The 19,508-nt window shown below is 41.5% G+C and overlaps 1 protein-coding gene across 2 annotated transcripts in view; it reads left to right on the top strand.

Moving 5' to 3' along the window:
* The first annotated feature begins 6,145 nt into the window (after window positions 1-6,145).
* The window catches only part of RCAN2 (regulator of calcineurin 2), a 264,074-nt gene continuing 250,711 nt past the window's right edge, over window positions 6,146-19,508 (top strand). Inside the window, exon 1 of one of the 2 annotated variants that reach the window (XM_032862009.1) lies at window positions 6,146-6,354. The gene's annotated coding sequence lies outside the window, so the exon portion shown is untranslated. The remainder of the gene's footprint in view (window positions 6,355-19,508) is intronic. The other variant, XM_032862010.1, reaches the window with a different exon arrangement.

Below are 19,508 nucleotides of genomic sequence, written 5' to 3' on the forward strand. Positions count from 1 at the left end.
CTTTCTTTTGTTGCCCATCACACAGCCCAATCTTTTGTGTTTCCCTAGCTGTCTTGGGAGACTTATGCTTATTCTTTTCTCTTACAAAATTCCTGTGAAAGTACACGTATTACTTGTTTATTTTTTTTTACTTGGAGAAAGTGTGGCAGACATTAGATACTAGGTGTTATTGATTATTATTAAGGATTATTGATGGGCTGGTAAGTTATATGAGATTGCCAAGGTGAGGAAAAGCTTATCTCTCACAGTGATGATATGTCACTAGTGAGAAAGAAAAATGGTCTGAAGAGCTATGATCTGCTAGGCATGATCAGCTTGGCCTTGGTGTTCTCCTCTTGAATACAAACAGTTTCACAAAATATCCTAGGATCATGAGAAATCAAGACAAAAGCAAGAGCTTCTGCAACCACATATAAACAGAGACAAAAATGCATCCAAACCAGAAAAAGTGATCAAACATTCCACTATCCTGGCTAATATGGGAAGTCTTTTCTTTACCAATTATAGCTGTAGACTTGCTTCATTTCTCCTATCTTATAGATAAGATTTTTTAATATATATGCAAGCAAATTAGTATTCTTCCTTTCTAAGAGCATCCAATCTAGAGCAAAGCATTGCTTCCTCAAACCCTCTTCAAAATCACCTAAAAAAATCTAAGTCCTATTGGAAGTCTTCTAATATTCTCTTAATGCCATGCCACATTATTTCCATGGGGCACATTCTTTTTTATTGAAGTGAGCATAAATTCAGCTTATTTAAATATAGGTGTGTTTATGGTAGTCTTTGGTTGGAGAATGTTGACACCAGAGAGTCCTTGAGCTATTAGAATCATAGTGCATTATCTTGACTTTCTTTCTTTCAGAGAATGTGTGTGTTCTTTTGTTTCCTCCCATGTAAAGTCTCTAGACCATATACCAACAATGAGTGAATGGAATGTGAAATTAAAAACGTAATTCCATTTACATCAGTACCCCCCAATGAAATATTTAGGTATAAATTTAACAGAATATAGATAAAAGCTCTATGAGTAAAGTTGCAGAACTCTGATAAAAGAAATCCAACAAAAACTAGATAAATGAAGAGATATTCCATGTTCATGGATAAGAAGAGTCAATATGGTCAAGATGTCAATTTTCCCCAAACTGACCTATAGATTCAATGTACTTTCTGTCAAAATTCTGGCAAATTATTTTATAGATATCGACAAACTGATTCTAAAGTTTATATGGAGAGGCAAAAGATCCAGAATAGCCAACACAATATTAAAGAAGAACAAAATCAGAGGACTGATTCAACCAGACCTCAAGACTTACTATAAATCTACAGTGATTAAAAGAGTGTGATATTTGTGAAAGAATAGATCAATAGATCAATAGAACAGAATAGAGAGTCCATAAATAGAGGCACATAAATATAGTTAACTGGTCTTTGACAAAGGAGCAAAAGCAATACAATGGAGAAAAGATAGTCTTTTCAAGACACAGTGCTGAAACAACTGGACATCCACATGTGAAAAAACTATGTTATATACACAGACACAGACCTTACATCCTTCATAAAAATTAACTCAAAATGTGGGGCACCTGGGAGGCTTAGTGTGTTAAAGCCGCTGCCTTTGGCTCAGGTCATGATCTCAGGGTCCTGGGATCAAGCCCCGCATCGGGCTCTCTGCCCAGTAGGGAGCCTGCTTCCCTTCCTCTCTCTGCCTGCCTCTCTGCCTATTTGTGATCTCTGTCTGTCAAATAAATAAATAAAATCTTTAAAAAAAATTAACTCAAAATGTATTACATACCCAAATATAAAATGCTACAAAACTATAAAACTCCTAGGAGATAAAATAGGACAAAATCCAGATGACCTTGGGAATTATGGAAACTTTTAAAATAAAACACTAAAGGCACAATCCATGAAATAAATCACTGAACTGGAACTCAATAAAAGTAAGAATTTCTGTTCTGTAAAAGACACTTTTAGGAGAATGAGAAGTCCAGTCACAGAGTTGGAGATATGATTTATAAAATACACATCTGATAAACAAGTTCTTCAAACTATAAGAGAATTTTTAAAACAATAACAACAAGAAACGATAAGAACAACAAGAAAGTGAACAACCAAATTAAGAAATGGGCAAAAAATCTGAACAGGCATCTCACCAAAGAAGAGATATAGTTGGCAAATAAGCATATGAAAAATGTTCAACATCATTAGGGAACTGAAATTAAAACAACAATTAGATTCTGCTACACACCTATAATAATGGTGAAATTTCAAAACATTGACATTGACAAATGCTGCTGAGGATGTGGAACAACAGGATAATTTCACTCATTTCTGGAGGTGAAGCAAACTGGTACAGCCACTTTGGAAGAGAGTTTGATGTTTTCTTACATAGCATAGTTTTACAGTATGATCCAGCAATTGCACTCCTTCATATTTATCTAAATTGGTTGAAAATATGTTTTTATAAAAACCTGCAGACAGATGTTTATAGCAGTTTCATTCATAATTGCTAAAAATTGGAAACATCCAAGATGCTCTTCAGTAGGAGAATAGATAAAGAAACTGTGACCCATCCAGAATATGGACTATTCCTCAGAGTTAAAAAGAAATGCATTCTCAAACCATGAAAACACATAAATGCATATTACTAAAAAGAAAAAAAAGAAAGAAATCAATCTGAAAAGACTACACACTGTGTAAGTTTGTCTCTATGACATTCCGGAAAAGCAGAACTTACAGAGACAGTGAAAACATCAGTGATTCTCAGAGGTTAGTAGGGAGGGAAGGAGGAACACAGAGGATTTTGAGAGCAGTGAAACTTTCCTGCATATGACTATAATAGGGGATATGTCATATACTTGCTAAATCTCAAAGAATGTACAATACTCAAAGTGAACCTCAATGTAAACTCTAGTATCAACTAACTCTATGGTTGATACTGATGTGTCAAAGGAAGTCCATCAATTGTAAAAAGTGTACCAGATGGTGGAGGATATTGATAATGAGGGAGGCAATGTCTTTGTGGGTGCAGAGAGTATATGGAATATATCCATACCTTCTGTTCAATTTTGTGGTGAGCCTTAAATTTAAAAAATAAAGTTTATTAAAATATAAGAATATCCTCTTGCATTGTTGGTAGAAATGCAAACTGGTGCAGCCATTCTGGAAAACAGTATGGAGGTGCCTCAGAAAGTTAAAAATAGAACTACCCTATAATGTAGCAATTGCACTTCTAGGTATTTATCCAAAGGATATAGAAATAGAGGTACAAATAGAGGTACCTCAAAGGGGTACATGCACCCGGATGTCTATACTAGCATTACCAATAATGGTCAAACTATGGAAAGAGCCCAACTATCCATCAACTGATGAATGGATAAAGAAGATATGGTGTATTGATACAACGGAATATTACTCAGCCATCAAAAAGAATGAAATCTTGCCACTTGCAATGATATGGATGGAGCCAGATTGTCTTATGTTATGTGAAATTAATCAAAGAAAGACAAATACCATATGATTTCACTCATATGTGGAATTTAAGAAACGAAACAGGGAGGGGGGAAAAAGAGACAGGAAAACAAACCAACGGAGACTCTTAAGGACAGAGAACAAATTGGAGGTTGATGGAAGGGGTTGGGCAGGGGAAGGGCTAGATGAGTGATGCATATTAAGGAGGGCTTTTGTGATGCACTGAGTATTGTACCTAAGTGATGAACCGCTCAGTTCTACTCCTGAAACCAATATTGCACCGAATGTTAACTAACTAGAATTTAAATAAAAATTTGTAACAAACAGGGGCGCCTGGGTGGCTTAGTGGGTTAAGCCTCTGCCTTCAGCTCAGGTCATGATTTCAGGGTTCTGGGATCAAGTCCCACATCAGGCTCTCTGCTAAGCGGGGAGCTGCTTCCCCTTTCCCCTGTCCCCTCTTTGCTTGCCTCTCTGCCTACTTGTGATCTCTGTCTGTCAAATAAATAAATAAAATCTTAAAAAAAATTTTTTTGAAACAAACAAAAAGAGAATACTGTATCTTAGTGGGAGGAAAATGACTATGTTCACTTTTTGTAACAGCTAAGATACATTGAACATTACATATATTACTTTATCCTCACATTGAATCTTATGTTTTTCAAAGTTTCTGCAATAAACATATTACTTCCATCATCATAAAATTTTCTTTGTATTTACAAAGAAATATATATTTATATATTTACAGAATAGATGCTATTAAGATCGAAGTCTGCAGGTTGGTGATGATTCTAGGAAGTATTTACTGCAAATGAGATTTTGTTTGGAGGATTAAGGATGTTTTACAGGGGAGTCTTGGAGTGAGTGAGACATGGTGACTATCTCTGAAACACAGTCAGTTGGAAAAGGAGTTGGACTCTGTCTCCATGGCTTCAAAAAGTGAATTAGAACCAATGAGTGAAAATCCCAGGAAGGCAAGTTTGGGCTCAGTATATGAATGCCTTTTCAGATGATTCTTTCTTTTCTTTTTTTTTTTTTTCTTTTTCTTTGAAAGATTCATTCATCCATTCCCGAGAGAGTGGGGGGTGTAGGAAGGGGTAGAGAGAGTGGGAGAGAAGCCAAGTCCCTGCTGAGCTTGAAGCCCACCCAGGACTCCATCCCTGGAGCCTGAGATCATGACCTGAGAGGAAATCAAGAGTCCTTTGTTTAACTGGTTGAGCCACCCAGGAATCTCAGGAACCACAAAATTCTATTAAAAAATGTAATTCATCTATATCAGTGGATATTTATGAATTTATGCATCCAGAAGTTTGGAAGAGTAGGAATCTAAGGCCATTTTTAACTCTGAAATTCTGTCTTTATTTATATTAGTGCAGATGAATCAGAGTGACAAGCTAAGGTTTACCCTTTTGGTTTTGTTGTTCCTTGCTTTTGTTTAAGATGAAATTTTTCCTCAACCTTGGAAAACACAAGGTGGTGTGTGGCTGAGGGAAGAGTAATTGTGAAACTTATCCACAGCTTCAGTGCAATTTTAATATTGTTATCAGGAAACAGAAAGGCATAAAAAGCAAAAGGAAAAAAGGCTTATTTATATAGCAATTAGAAAGATAACAGAATATAAAACTGATTTGAATATTATTTACTCCCTCTTCGAGTTGGTCCGCACTCCTACCCCGACCCGGCCCTTCTTCCTTGAATTTTCCCCACTTTCCCTGTTCTGGTCTTGTACACGATTGACTGACTTTCTCCTGCCATCAGCCCTTGTGACCCATGAGCCACAGGCTTCCTCTGGCTGAGAATTGCTTTATTTTGTAAAGCAGACACGTCTACCTTAAGTTTGTTGAGCAACAGATCTAGCCTAGAATCTGATTCCCATTCAGCCGTTCACTGTATGAAAGCAGCCTCTCACTTGTCACCGGCTCTCACACAATAGGAGTCCTTGAAGCCCTCTGTCCCCAGGTCTGGTGGCAGCGAATCCTGGCAAAGCCGGGGAGCCGGCGCAGGGCACCTTGAGCGCGTGGGCGGGGCGGACGCAGGTCTCCAGACAGAGGGCGCCGCACCCACCCGGCGCAGACGCCCCGCGGACCGTCCGGGGGCTTCCCGACCTTTCCTCGACCGGAGTCGGGGAGCTCAGTCTGCGTGTGAGAAAAGTCTCTCTTCCAGTACTCCTCACCCACAGTTTGCTTCTCCGCCAGTTTCTTCTGGGTTGTCGCTGCCTAGTCATCCCTAGCTTCACAATCAGCCCCCTGCCCACTCCGACCCCCTAGGAAGCCCCCTCCCGGCGGTGACCCCGGGGAGCCCTCCCCGCTGGGGCCGGGACTCCTGAGCACTGGCATCTGCCCTAGCGGTCCAGAGGGGCTTCTCCGCTTCCTAGGCACCCCGAGTGGAAAGCGGGGTGTGTGTGTTGGGGGGCGGTGCTGAGGGCAGGGGGGCAGCCCGGGGAGCAGAACGAGTGCGGGCTCGGGAAGGGCGCCGGGTCAGGGGGGAGGGGAGGAGAGGAGGCCACACAGGGGCTTTCGGTTTCCTGGGGTCTGATTGGAGGTTGGCCCGATGAGTCGGAGCTGGGGGCGCGCCCATCTCCGCTGGCTCCTGCGAGAGCCGCCGGCTCGGCCCCTCCCCGGAGCCGCTTTGTCCCGGCTGAAGGCGGCCGAGGTTGCGGGGAGGAGCGGGCGGGAGGCAGAGAGCCGGGGACACACGGACCTCGAGACCGGGAGGCGGGGCGCGCCGCGCACGGCCCCACGCCCAGGCCCGCGGGCACCGCGCCCGCCCCCACGCGCTCGCACCGGCCGGCAGGTGAGCAGGCAGCGCCGCGCCCGCAGTCGCCGGCCCCGCGGACTCCCGAGCCGCCGCCTCAGCCTCTGCCGGCGCATCGCGGACGCCCAGCAGGTCGGTTATGTAACCGTACTGGCCCGCTCGCCCCTGCGCCCTGTCCTGTTGGGGCTGCGCGCTGCGCCCGGGCGGTGCAGGAGGACGCGGCAGGGGGCGGGCGGGCGAGCGCGGTGGGATTCCGGGGCTGGGCAGGGGGGGCGGCAGCGGCGGAGGGAGGGACGGTGGTCTGCTCCAGCTGTCAGCCCCCGCGGCGGCCTGCTGTGTGTTGTGCGGGGGAGGGTCTCCCTTGAAGAGGGCACGGGTCTCAGAGAGCCCCTGCCTCATTCCTAGTGGCTCAGGGATTCGCCTTTCCAGTAGCAGCAGCAGGTGCATAAGTAGAACCGCGAGGATGACGCCTGTGGCCCCCGGGACTGAGGTTTGGAGAGGGGAAAGGGCAGGTGGACTGCACTCTGCGGGGGAAAAAAGGAGAAAACGGAGAAACTCCTTTCCCAGTGTTTGAAAAGAAGTGCCGGGGAGGAGGAAGGTACTTTGAGGCGCAGCGGGCTGGGAATTGTCCTGCCTGGGATTAGCGGGCATGGGTCATCTAAAAATAACTTCGAGTTTGAAAAGTGAAATAGAAGGGAGTGCAGTGTGCCGAGTTTGTCTGCCTGTGGGATGCTTCGCTCTGGAAGTCACCCGAGGGAACAGGCAAATCCCGGTCGCCTGGCCTCACTGGTTTCCAGGGTGTCTCGGTTTGACTTTTAGTTAATGATTTATTCTCCAGGGTACTGCTGTCTTTTTCTTACCCCAGAATGAATTATAGCAGAGTGCATGTTTTGAATCTTCCTATTTCCTACATTGGTATAGAGGTGTTACATAGACATCCAATTTAGAGTTCCCTGCCCAAGCTTTATTTATTTATTTTTTAAAAAAATATATCATTTTAGTAAAAACAAAAGTTTCTGGGCTCCCTTTAACATACAGTTTCACAACTGAAGGTGAAAAAATGCTGTAGCATTCCAGTCCATACTTCTTACCCCCTTCAGCTAGAACCCCACTTAACCTGTCACACATAGGCTTTAGGAAGAGTAGGACATTTTTAAAAATGCCACTCAACTTTCTCACATATTACATCAACAGCAAAGCACAGGGCAAATATATCACAGGTACAGGGCAACACTTGGCTAACTGGCACCTTCCATTCTGGGGAAACAGTGAAGTTGGAAAATCTCAGAAGCTGGAAAGGATCAAGAAGCAGGTCAGCATTGACTGTGGAACAAAGCAGGGGAGTGAGCATTTGGCTGCTTTTCAGTCTGCCCATTGATTTTCTTTAGGCTTAGAGCTATTATCTTAAGTACAGTCATTGCATTGAATTAGTCTAAAATGTGAGTTGCACTGTGCTTTCAAATCTACTGCAAATCCAGTCAGCATTTATTGAGCACCTACTACCCGAGTCCAGTCCACGGAATTTTGTGAGGGAAAAGTGTCCTCAAATAAAGGTTCAGGATTGCAAGAGCTTTCAGAATGCCTTCTGTGTGCAGGTCCTGCAGAACCGGGCTAAATCTGGGAGGATGTGGTGGTCTCTCTCCATTGATGAACATTTAACAAGCCTAAATGGGAACTTGAGAGCTTTTCCATTTGCAAGTTCATACCACACTCTTTTGAAAACTACTTACATAATCGTTTGCAGTTAGTTATATATAACAGTAACTAGCTTTAATTGAGATCAACTTTGATAGTCCCTGAGGTCTCATTTTATTATTCCTTTTACTTTGGGTACCACCCACCCAGTTTATTCAGCAGTATTTTGTTCTGCCTGTACTGTGTGTTATGTAGGTCCTGTGGCAGAAGATAAATGAATGAGGCCCATGCCATTCAGGAATCAATCTAGCAGAAAAGAAGGATAAGAAAATAGGTGGTAGTGATCAACACGACGAATGGTTAGTGGAGATAGGAATGAGTTCTTTGGACGTCCAGAGAAGGAAGGGTGGAGGGAATCTGGAAGAGCTCGCAGAAAGGTTTACGTTTGGACTGCATTGCAGGAGGCAGTGCAGTTTTCTAGAGAAGGAGCTAAGTAGGTGTTCCACATGGAAGGAAAGTTTGTGTTGAAAGAACATCTGGGTGCTCTGAAGTGAGGGAGTGGCAGGAGAGTTTGGGTGGGGGGGTGTGTGTTTCAGTGAGCCCAGGATGTGGATATACCCTATGGAAAAGGAGAAATTATACAGCTTTTATGGGAGAAATGATTTGATCTAATTTGTATTTTGCACAGGTGACGTTGGAGATGAGAAGTAGGTGGGGTTGCAGGAGAAGGCGCTGAGAGTTTAGACCACTGGAGTGATTCAAGCAAAAATAAATAAATAAATAACATTCGTTGTGCCTGAACCAGGTAGAATGGAGAAAGAGAAGAGAGATCTTCAGAGAGCTCTTGTAGGGGGAAAATCAGTGGCACTGGGCCACCAAGTGGGTAGTGATGTAGAAGGAGTTGATGTCTAGATGAATGGTCAGGTTTTTAACTGAGTTTGGAGTTAAGTGAGAAAGATTAGGTTTGAAAAAGATGGGAAATTTTAACTGAAATCATTTCAAGATTGGTAACAAGACAAGGATGCTGACTCTTGACACACAGTTCTGGAAGTCTTAAATACAGAGCAATTAAGCCTGAAAAATAAATAAATAAATGAAAGGCGCAAAGTAAGAAGGGAAGAAGTAAAACTGATTCTATTTGCAGATGACATATACATAGAAAACTCTAAAGACTCCAGTAAAAAAAAAATCTTTTAGAACTAATAAACAAATTCAGTAAAGTTGCAGAATATAAAATCAATATGAAAAAATAAGTTGCATTTCCATACACTAATAATGAACTATCAGAAAGAGTAAGTAAAGAAAGGATCCCATTTATGATTATTTATCAACAAGAACAAAATACCTGGGAATAAATTTATCAAAGGAGGTAAAAAGACTTGTACACTGCAAACTATGATATCGATTAAAGAAACTGAAGAAGACACAAATAAATGGAGAGATATTCCATGCTCATGGATTAGAAGAATTAATATTGTTAAAATGTCCATACTACTCAAAGCAATCTACAGATTCACTGCAATACCAATGGTATTTTTCACAGAAACAGAACAAACAATCCTAAAACTTGTATGGAACCATGAGGACACCAAATAGCCAAACCAATCTCAAGAAAGAACAAACTGAGGGTTGCTGGGGGGAGGGAGGATGTGGAGAGGGTGATTGGGTTATGGACATTGGGGAGGGTATGTGCTATGGTGAGTGCTGTGAAGTGTGTCAGCCTGACGATTCACAGACATGTACCCCTGGGGCAAATAATACATGATATGTTAATAAAAATAATTAATAATTAAAAAAAAAGAAAGAATAAAGCAGGAGACATCAGACTTTCTGATTTTAAACTATGTTGCAAAATTATGGTATCCGGAACAACAGGGCATAAAAACAAATACATAAATCAATGGAGCAGAATAGAGCAAAATATACCCACAATGTATGGCCGATTATTTTATGACAAGAATGTACAATGAGGAAATAATAGTCTCTTTAGTAATGGTGTTGGGACAACTGGACAGCCATATACAACAGAAGAAAACCAGACCACTGTCTTACACCACACACAAAAATTAATTCAAAATGGATGAAAGACTTGAATGTAAATTTAAAGCCATGAAATTTCTAGGAGAAAATATAGAGGGTCATCTCCTTGACACTGATCTTGGCAATGATGTCTTGGATTTGTTAACAAAAGCAGTTGAAAACAAAAGCAGAAATAAACAAATGGGACTACATCAAACTGAAAACCTTCAAAACAAAGACCCGGGATGCCTGGGTGGCTCAGTTGGTTGGACGACTGCCTTCGGCTCAGGTCATGATCCTGGAGTCCCGGGATCGAGTCCCGCATCGGGCTCCCGGCTCTGCAGGGAGTCTGCTTCTCTCTCTGACCTTCTCACTCATGCTCTCTCTCACTGTCTCTCTCTCAAATTAAAACAAAAAACAAAAAACAAAAAAAAAACAAAGACCCATCAGCAAAAGAAAAAGGAAACCATGGAATGGGAAAAGCTTTGCAAATCAATTATCCAAAGTATGTAAAGAACACATGTAACTCAATAGCAAAAAAATCCAAACCATCCAATTAAAAAATGAAGACAAAGGATCTGAATAGACTTTTTTTTTTTCAAAGAAGACATACGCATGGCCAATAAGAACATAAAAAAGTGTTCAATAGCACTAACCATCAGGGCAGTAGAAATCAAAACCACAATGAAATATCACCTGACACCTATTAGAATGACTATTATCAAAAGAAAACAAAACAAAACAAACAAAAAAAACCAAGGGATAAGTGTTAGCAGGGATGTGGGAAAAAGGGAATCCCTGTGCACTGTTGGTGGGAATATAAATTGGTGTGGACATTATGGAGAACAGTATGGAAATACTGCACCATCTCACATGTGGAATTTAAGGAAACCAAGCTCATAGATCAGGGAACAAATTTGTGGTTGCCAGGGAGTGGGGGCCGGGAGGTGGAAAAAATGGGAGAAGGGGGTCAAAAGGTACAAACTGCTAGTTATAAGATAAATAAGCCCTGGGATGTAATGTATAGCATGGTGATTGTAGTTAATCCTGTACTGTATATTTGAAAGTTGTATAGAAAGTAGTTCTTAAAAGTTGTCATCATAAGAAAAGAAATGTGTAACTGCATGAGGGATGCATGTTTACTAAACTTATTGTGGCAGTCACTTTGCAATATATACAAACACCAAATCATTATGAGATACACCTAAAATAAATACAATGTTATGTATTAATTATATCTCAATAAAACTGAGGGAAAAGGGAAGTGACTGAGAAAGAGTAGGTTTGAGAAGAATGGGGAATTTTGACTTTCAGCCTCAAATGAAAGTGCTCAGTAGGCAATTTTATTTTCAAAGGTAATTTATTTCTGATGCTAACCTTCTACTCATCTTACCACCATTCGTGAGACTGTTAGGGCTGCCTTTAGAGAATATGGAGATGAATTTGATAGCAGGAAGCTGCTTCTACCTACTACCCCAAAGGCGAAAGAATGAACTGTCAATTATGTGCACTAGTAGTTGTAGTACAGTAAAAGTAATTTTAATGATAATAACAATATAACATTCATTCATTGTTTATGCCAAGCACAAAGAAGTTAGAGCTCCGTGAATTACCATGTTTGACCCACACGATAACAGAATAAGGCTATTGTTATACTCATATAATTGATAAGAAACCCAAGGCAAAGAGAGGGTATGTTATCTAGGCCACACAGTTAATGAGAGGTGCACTCAGGCCTGACCAGTGTGAATTAACATCATTGGAATAAGTCCTACGAGTCTGGATTGTGTTTTTTACCCTATGCTTGAATATTTGTGGCTGATGCTGTAAAAGAGAATAGCTCTGAGTCAGGAGTCCTGGCTCTCATCTGGGCTCTACACCTGATTTGTTGTATGACCTCTGCAAAGTCAGAGCCCTTCTTGGGCTTTAGTTGTTGTGTCTTAGTGGGAGAAGCAGTTGACTAGATCTCCCAAGAGTCTTGACATTTTGAAGTCCTGCCATCGTGTCTCAAATTTTGCTAGAGAGCCACTAACTTAGGTTAAAATCATGCCTGGTCATTTTTAGTTTATGCTTATTTAATTTAATTAATTAATTAATTTAAAGGGAGAGAGAGTGCGAGGGGGCATGGGCAGAGGGAGAGGGAAAGAGAATCTTAAGCACATTCCACGAAGAGAGGGGCTCAATTTCCCAATCCTGAGATCATGACCTGAGCTGAAATCAGAAGTCACACGCCCAGCTGACGGAACCACCCGGGTATCCCCTGCCTGCTTACTTTTAGAATAGGAATACTACTACTACTCTTATTACTACCTCTTTTTCCTCTTTTTTTCTCCTCCTGCTCCTCCTTCTTCTTAGCAATATAATGGTTCAGGGGTTCTGTACATTACTCAGTGCTCATGGATAAGTGTACTCTTACTCCCCTTTATTTCATCTACCCCCCCAGTCACCCCCTCTGGCAACCATGTTTGCTCTCTGTATTTGAGAGTTTGACTTTTGTCTTCTGTTTGTTTGTTTTGTTTTGTTTCTTAAATTCCACACCGGAGTGAAATATTAGGGTATTTGTCTTTCTCTGACTGACATAGTTCCCTTAGCATCATACCCTTTAGATCCACCCACGTTGTTGCAAATGGCAAGATCTCATTCTTTTTTTATGGCTGAGTAATATTCCATTGTATGTAAATACCACGTCTTCTTTATCAGTTCATCTGTGGATGGACACTTGGGCTGCTTCCCCGTCTTGGCTTTTGTAGAAAAATGCTGCAGTAAACAGAAAGGTGCACATATCTTTTTGAATTAGTGTTTTTGTTTTCGTTGAGTGAATACCCAGTAGTGGAATTCCTAAATCATATGGTATTTCTATTTTTAGTGTGCTTTTTTTTTTTTTTAGATTTTATTTATTTATCAGACAGAGATCACAAGTAGGCAGAGAGGCAGGCAGAGAGAGAGGGGGGAAGCAGGCTCCCTGCTGAGCAGGGAGTCTGATGTGGGGCTCAATCTCATGACCCTGAGATCATGACCTGAGCCGAAGGCAGAGGCTTTAACCCACTGAGCCACCAGGTGCCCCTATTTTTAGTGTTTTGAGGAACCTCCATACTGTTTTCCACCAACAGTGCTGGGCATGAGAACCTGCTTGAGGTTCTCTTTTTCTCTCTCTTTGTCCCTACCCCACTTGCAGCCTCTCTCTCTCTAAAATAAATAAATGAATCTTACAAAATTTAACAAATGAAAAAGACTAACTCAAATGAGAGCCTGTCCTTAACAGTTTGATGTGAACTAGTCATGGTGCAGGTACTAACAGGGGTGTCTGACGTTGGGGGAGCCCAGTTCAGCGAGGGGAAACCCTAATGGGCACTGAAGTGGAGGATTGATCAATTTCTTTATTTTAGGTGTGTCACTCAAATTCCATGAGACTTAGGTTCGTCATCTCTGAATAACTGGGGTGACTAATGTACATGTTGCAAAGCTGCTGTAAGGAGTGACACAGATGACAGAAAGCAGGCACCACGCACCAGAGTGCCTCATTGAATGGGCTCAGTCAGTGGGCATCCCCACCTCTCACCCCCAGAAGAATAGACAAAGGGAGGTAGAGCGTTTCTTAAGAAAGCCTTCTCCTACTTCATAGTTCTGCTCAGGGCCACCCCTTAAGAGCATCATTTCTCTACCTTAGAAAGTTGTAGATATTGGGAATATAAAAACACATGGGAAGTTAAAACCTTCCAAGATGTGAATCTCAAAGTATCCAGTAGTAAATTACCCTCTTCCATGTAAAGAAGCTGCAACATTCCATAACACAAAGTTTTAGGCTCCTCTTTTATCATGTCCTAAATAGGTCAAGATTACTGTAAAGAAATAGTATGCCTAGGGTTGGCAATCCTGGATCCCATTATTATGGGATTATTACTATGGCAGCAAATAAATGTCGACAGAGTGACTTCCTACTCTATGTTTGTGTGTATGCTTCCTTTGCCTTTAATGTGTTCCGTGTACTTGTGTTATCAGCTGCCAGATGTCATATGTTGTAGGCTAAATTAATTAATTGAGTTGAAGATGTTTTAAGAAGCAGCCTTGAACTCAACTGAAGCTGTTTTTAAGTCCCTTAAAAATGTGTATGATCAAGGGTGCCTGGGTGGTTCAGTGGGTTAAGCCTCTGCCTTCGGCTCAGGTCATGATCTCAGGGTCCTGGGATCGAGCCCCGCATCGCATCTGGCTCTCTCTGCTTGCCAGGGAGCCTTCTTCCCCCTCTGCCTGCCTCTCTGCCTACTTGTGATCTCTCTCTGTCAAATAAATAAATAAAAACTTAAAAAAGAAAAGCATACGATCATGAATGGTACTTTCTGGAAGCTAACGAAAAGTTTCCAAAAATAGCTCAAACTTCCTCAAGTTCAGAATGCCCACAGAAAATATTTTCTATTATTAGTATGGAAAAGAGACTTATTTTCTCATCTGATTTCCCCATACACAACTCACTTTGACACAGGGATGAAACTTGCGTTTCCTAAGCTTTGGAATGAATGCATAAGAAGATACCTAACACTTAACAGTTGCTGTTGGACCAAAGAATTGTATAATTTGGGAGCCATACCATAGCTTTTATTCCTGTTGCCTTAGTTCTTTGTGGGAATGACTGCTTTGTTGTTTCACGTACTTGGGATGTGCCTACTACAAAATATGACAAGTTCTTTTGAGGGCATGGGCCATACCCTAATGCTCTTCTTATGGAGTTGGAGGATAAAGTAGAAAAAGGGTAAACTTGGCATGAAAAGTCCTGGATTCTCATCTTGGCGCTGTCACTTTCCAGCTATGTAACCTTGAGCTTCCCATTGACCTCACAGTTACAGGAGCTGGCATTTGCTGAATGCTGTCCTTGTTCCAGACACTGTGCCCAGCACCCTGCATACGTTATCTCATTTAATCCTTACAACAATTCCACCTTGTGGGTATTATCATCACTATGTACAGATGAGAACACACTGAGGATCAGGGGGAACAAGCCACTCAGAGCCCAGTCTCTGAATTGCGATTTTTCTTAGCTCTAAAAATTAGGAAAGGAATACTTGATCTTCCCACCTTTCAGAGTCGTGAGGATAAAATGCCGTGAGTCTGTGAATGTGCAGTGAAAAACGCAGTGCCCTGCACGGATGTTAAGGATGCTTGCCACCATGGGGACCTCCCAAGAGATCAGTTACAGCTGGACCTGCGATAGCCCCAGGTCTGTTTGGGGAGGCAGGGCCGCTGTGTATAAAATGCTTTTATAGAATGCATTATGAAAACTGTATTTCCTGGCCCTGTTTACTGTAGGTGGTTCATGATGCCTGTCTTTTTCAAGGGTAACTTACTTGTCGTCAATACCAAGACTTGACCAGACTGGGCCAGGAGGAACCTGACCAGGGCAGAGAATTAGGTCCTGTTGGTGAAGGGGGAGTGGACAACATGATTTACAGACAAGAGGTAACTGCCAGAAGGGTGTTTTAGTACAAACAGAGAAGGCTGAAAGCCAAAGCCAAGGTCGAGAAAGACATGGGCGTTATGTGGGGTGTAAGAAGTCATCACCAGAGCTTAAGTGTGAGAGACGGGTGGGACATGGAATCTGCTCAAGAAGCCTAGAAATATTCCCCAGTGTCTGCTGAGGCCTGTCTACTTAGCAGGAAAACTAGAGACACTTTGGCCTGATTTTGTAATGGTTTCTTTTTCTTGGACTTACGTGCTTTCTGTAAAATTTTAAAAAAAGTGAAAGGAGAAGAGTATAACAAGAGAAAATTAAAATCACATGTATCACCATGAGCAAATGATAATTAACACAATTAACATTTGTTGTATGTCCTTTTGGGCTTTTTATATGCCTTCCCAATGTAGAATTGGGATCGAACTGTGTGTAGAATTTTGCACTCTGTGCATTTCACCAAACATTTTAAATAACTTTTCACGTGAAGTCAAAATATTTGTGAACTTTGTTTTCTGTATCTGCATATCATTCCCCTGTATGATTTTACCAGATTCATTTACCTTCCCCCCCATTGTTGAACATTTATATAATTCTCGATTAACCAAATTACCAAATTACTTTAACTCCAATAGATGGACCTTCTTAAGGCTTTCTCCGTATGTTGACATTGCGTTTGTTTTTCCAGGAGGTTGTTGTAATTAACATCTCCAAGAGCAGTGCATCAGAACGTAGGTCTCACCTCTGTCCTGCTTACAAGCAGTTTTTTGGTGGAAGTGAGGGGTGGTTGGTGTTAGTGCTTTCCAGAGATAACCTTTACTCTGGAAATGTACCTGCTTAACCATTGCTTCAGGGAGGTTGGTGCTTTTTTTTGTGGGAGTTGAGAATGTGTGGGTGGAGGGATCTGGTAGCTTTTACATGCGTGAGTGTTTGTAGGAGAGCTGACTATAGTGGATTCACTTTTCTCCTAGTGGTTCTGTTATCTGGGGCTTGGCATATGATGCCATGGGCCATGTGGAGCCGGAACCCTCGCAGCTGCCATTGCAGCCTCTTGAGCTACTAAAGCTGACTTAAACTAAGTAGAATAAGCAACCTCTGTTTAAGGGAACACTGGTTCAGTTTGCCTTTAAATCCCGAAAAATATGCACAGCAAATTTGCATCCTTATTTGCTTGAGTTGGGTTTCACCGGTTCCCTTCCATGGCTGTCAGGGCCTTTGTGGGGAAAGCCTCGGACAGGCATGTCTTTTTCTTTTTTTTTTTTTTTTTTTAAAGATTTTATTCATTTATTTGACAGAGAGAGATCACAAGCAGGCAGAGAGGCAGGCAGAGAGAGAGGAGGAAGCAGGCTCCCCGCTAAGCAGAGAGCCCGATGCGGGGCTCGATCCCAGGACCCTGAGATCATGACCTGAGCCGAAGGCAGCGGCTTAACCCACTGAGCCACCCAGGCGCCCCAGGCATGTCTTTTTCACCTTCCAGGAAATGAAACAATGCAGAGGACACGCTTTCAGATAAATAACTAGGATTTTTCCATTGGAATCTTCTTCAAAATCACTTAAACGATTATTCTAGAATTTTATTTTGAAGATTAATCAGATTAATCTTTCACCAAAAGTCTCTGCATTCACTCCTAGGCTATCATGCACCAGGTTGGCTATATTGACCAATTTATTGAGATAAACCGCCAATTTGTATTATTTTCCTTCCATGAAATTTTCAGCAAGACAGGCTAAGTGATTATAATTTATTTTTTTATTTTGACTTCTGTAGCCATTAAAGATAAAAGTCTAGTAATGGGGTCTCAACAGGACAAATCAAAGTCCAATTTATACATATCTCTTGACGTTTAAAAATTTGTCCAGAAAGAAATTATTTATTTGATTATCGGTATCATATGAATTTTGAAATAGAGGATGGTACATTCAGATAAATTAATGGTAGTTCAAACAAAAATTTATATGCTCAAGAGCCAAGTCTCAACTTTGACAAGTGAAAGCAAAGTATTAGTTCATGAATATGTTAATTTTTTCCTGCTGTGTTGCATAAATGATACTCATTTGATCTTTCATGATGTGTGAACAACCGTTTATAAAAAAGGTTAAATTTTGGTCAGGCAAGATATTCTGCAACTGATCTATCATAAATGTGTTTATTTGGTGTCGTTTATTTTATTTTTCTGTCTCGGTGATTTCTTTGTCACTCACAGCTGTTGTTGAGCATTAAACTTCAAAATCTGATAAGGTAGCATCTAGGTGAAGCTCTGAATTGAAATGCTTGCTTAGTCAGGTTTTCAACGCGGACCTTCTGACCTGCGTCTAAGCGCCACAGTTCATGGAGACCCCAAGGGGATTCTTGGTTCACATCTTGGTGGTTGGCTTGGTTTCTGCCTCCTGGGATCTCATGGGTAGGGAGAGCGGATTCCTTCTTTTGGTCTGCAGCCTCACTGGGAGGGCTGGTGTCCTTCTGGAGGGCCAGGGAGGTTGGCATGGCCCACCACCTGTGCGCGGACCCATTTGGAAATGTCTCCAGGTAGAGGTGAGATAAACAGTAAACCTGGAGAACTCGCTTCTCTTCCCTGACATGCAGGTTACTCTGATTCAAACCTTGCTTCAGGCTGCGTGAAAACTGTCCAGACCATTAAACCAGAAACTGAGGACATTAAGAAGTTTAGCCTGACTCTACATAGGCTCAATTGTGTATTAGTGAAATTATTAATAGCTCAGTAATTAATTATGTGGACATGGGACAGTCCACAGTGGTCCTGTGGGAAGACCCAGATGTGTCGTTTTGTCTGTGTGGTGCTCTGCTTTTTTCATGCTTCTTTTTATTAACCTAAACAGCTCCTGGGAGGCCACAAAGCAGGCACTGTTATTCATGAAAAGGCCTTCAGGGTCTCCAAATGTGGAAATCTCCAAATGTAGTGGCTTCTCATGAGGCTTCTAGTTTGATTCTTTAAAACTGCTTTTTAAAAATCCCACATTTAGGTATGATTCTACTTTTTGCAAAGGCTCTTGTCTTGAGTGAGAAGGCCCAGTCGTATACCATACCTTTAGTGTTTCTTCTCCAATTGAATAGAACCTCTTCCTCAAAGGACACCTGGGTGGCCCTGTCTGTTAAGTGTCTGCCTTCGGCTCAGGTTATGATCCTAGAGTCCTGGGATCAAGTTCTGCATGGGGGTTCCCTGCTCAGTGGGGAGTCTGCTTCTCCTTCTGCCTGCTGCTCCCCCTGCTTGTGCTCTCTCCCTCTCTCTGATAAATAAATAAATAAAATCTTAAAAAAAAAAAGAAAAAAGAGAGAACCTCTTTCTGTTGGCCCAGCTGTCATGATGCTCTCATAGCCGTGCCTGGCTATTGTCTTACAACTCAATCCAAGGTGTGATACTATGAGAAGGTTATTTTACCTGAACAAAATTAGAAATACGTTAATGGATATGCATGAAAACCAACCCTAGGTATTTTTATGACAGTATAAATTTCAAGGGCATATCGTTAAGGAAAGAAGATCCAAAGAATAATAAAGATGAGAGACATTCACCAACTGGTGTGTGTGGGCTGTTTCCAGTGTTTCTGGGAGCCTGATGTGGTGGATTTCCCAAGAGATCCCAGCAGCACTGTTCTGCCCCACCTCCCATCGACCATGAGTTCTCTTTGTTACTCTTTTTCTAGAAGGCTGATTCTAGATCATGACAGAGTCCTCCCTCTGACTTTGTTCAGAGGATCTGTCTTCTTTAGGATCTGTCACCCACATTCGTCTTTTCAGAGGCCCTCATCTCAGTGATCCTAAGGCTTTGAAAAGCTGAAGTAATAACTTCTTCCTTCTAAAAGACTGGGTAAGCAAGTAAAGATATAGATAATCTTCTTGAAGGGGAAAAAAAAAAAAGAAGTGATGTTCTGATGGTAGAATATAAACACTTAGCTAAAGGATATTTTTTTAGTGTAAAAAGAGAAACTTGTAGTCATTTGAAATCATCTAAATTTAAGAACATCTAGTAGAAATGGGTCATTATCTAGTTTGGCGACATCCTCCCTGAGACAGTTGTTTTCTTTGCCAGATGTTTTTTTTTTATTCAGTTTTAATTATTCTTTTTTGATCAGACCAGTCCTTTCAGTGATTTTCCAAAATTATGTCTCTTTTTGCTTTTGGGTTCCTACTATTGAGATAGTTTTTTTGTTTTTTTTGTTTTTTTTTTTTTTT

Source organism: Lontra canadensis, unplaced genomic scaffold (genome assembly GCF_010015895.1).
Source record: "Lontra canadensis isolate GAN:19392208 unplaced genomic scaffold, GSC_riverotter_1.0 scaffold23, whole genome shotgun sequence".
Classification (NCBI taxonomy): domain Eukaryota; kingdom Metazoa; phylum Chordata; class Mammalia; order Carnivora; family Mustelidae; genus Lontra; species Lontra canadensis.